The sequence below is a fragment of the Lepidochelys kempii genome, chromosome 28 (assembly GCF_965140265.1).
Source record: "Lepidochelys kempii isolate rLepKem1 chromosome 28, rLepKem1.hap2, whole genome shotgun sequence".
Lineage (NCBI taxonomy): Eukaryota > Metazoa > Chordata > Testudines > Cheloniidae > Lepidochelys > Lepidochelys kempii.
The window spans coordinates 1,291,993-1,293,356 of record NC_133283.1 but is presented as its reverse complement, the minus strand read 5'-3'; the positions used below and the strand labels follow the sequence as shown (position 1 = coordinate 1,293,356).

The 1,364-nt window shown below is 49.2% G+C and overlaps 1 non-coding gene across 1 annotated transcript; it reads left to right on the top strand.

The window, feature by feature from the left end:
• The first annotated feature begins 1,006 nt into the window (after positions 1–1,006).
• TRNAQ-CUG (transfer RNA glutamine (anticodon CUG)) lies at positions 1,007–1,078 on the top strand. Its single transcript has one exon. It is a non-coding gene; the product is annotated as a tRNA-Gln (tRNA).
• The last annotated feature ends 286 nt before the right edge of the window (positions 1,079–1,364 follow it).

The following is a 1,364-nucleotide window of genomic DNA, read 5'->3' as shown; positions in this document are numbered from 1 at the left end:
GCGTAGATTGCAAAGCGGAGAGACCCAGGAGCGTTTCTTTAGGCTAGGAGCCGTGCTAGGAGCGATTTTCTTTTAGCCACTGACACTCCAGGTTTCAGAGGAGCAGCCGTGTTCGTCTGTATCCGCAAAAAGAACAGGAGGACTTGTGGCACCTTAGAGACTAACCAATTTATTTGAGCATAAGCTTTCGTGAGCTACAGCTCACTTCATCGGATGTTACTTCATCCAGAGTTACTCATAGACCAGCTGAAAATAGCTCTGTCGGGCGAGCATTAGACTCATGATCTAAAGGTCTGTGGTTTCGGCAGGACCCTTTTTAAACCCCTTTAGTCCCAGAGCAGGGCTCCCCTTCGTTCACACAAATACAAGGCCAGCCCTGGTTATCAACACTGTTTCCTACTCCAAAGTTGGGTACCTCCAGCCTGGGCCTGCCAAGCACGCAGGACGTGGGGGAAGAGGAAATTCTTGGTGGCTGTGTTGTGAGTCCCACCATCCACCACCCAGCGCCACCAGCATTCCTGGTTCCATTTCGTCTCACGATAGTTGATGTCTTCCATAAAGCCTCAGCTCTCGGAGTCCCGTGATTCTGGGAGAAGGACAGCTTCCATGTCCCAAAAAAAGGCACTTGCTAACCTTTGGGGGTGGGGGTCCATTGATTTATAAAGGGCAAACCCAAACGGGACCATTAAATCATCTACTCTGAGTTCCTCAACAGCATGGGCCAGTCGGCGTATTGGCTTGGCTTTGGCTCAAACGTCTTCCAGAAACGCCTCCAGGACAGGGTTTTGTTTTACCCGCCCCACGATGACTTTTTGTTTGTTTGTGAACCACTTTGAGATGTTGGTTTCTCCTCCCCATTCGGGACTGGAGAAGCTTTTTTTGTTGCTTTAAGTCTTGACCCATTCTCTTGCGACAGGAAATCTATTTGCCAACAGGGCACATGTAGGTGTGTTGTTCATTAAACCTACCCTTGTCTCTCCTGTGATGAATTCTTATAACTGCAGCTGGTTCCATGGTGTAATGGTTAGCACTCTGGACTCTGAATCCAGTAATCTGAGTTCAAATCTCAGTGGGACCTTGTTTTGGTTAAAAATCGTCAAGCCTTCGGCCTGCTAGCTGGCCCTGGCCCTGACCTTTGGCTCTGGTTCCCAGCTCTGTCTCTTTTCCTGGATGCTGGCTCTGACCACTAGGCCATGGTTGCCCATGCCCTGGTCCTTGCCACAGTGAAAGGCAATAGGGTTTAGGCTTTTGAAAGCAAGATTTAGGCTCCTAAATCAGCTAAGCTCTTTGAAAATTTCTCTCCTGGCCTACTCTGTCTTCATAGAGGAGTCTCTTCATTTTCGGCACCCCCTCTAGTCCAGTTG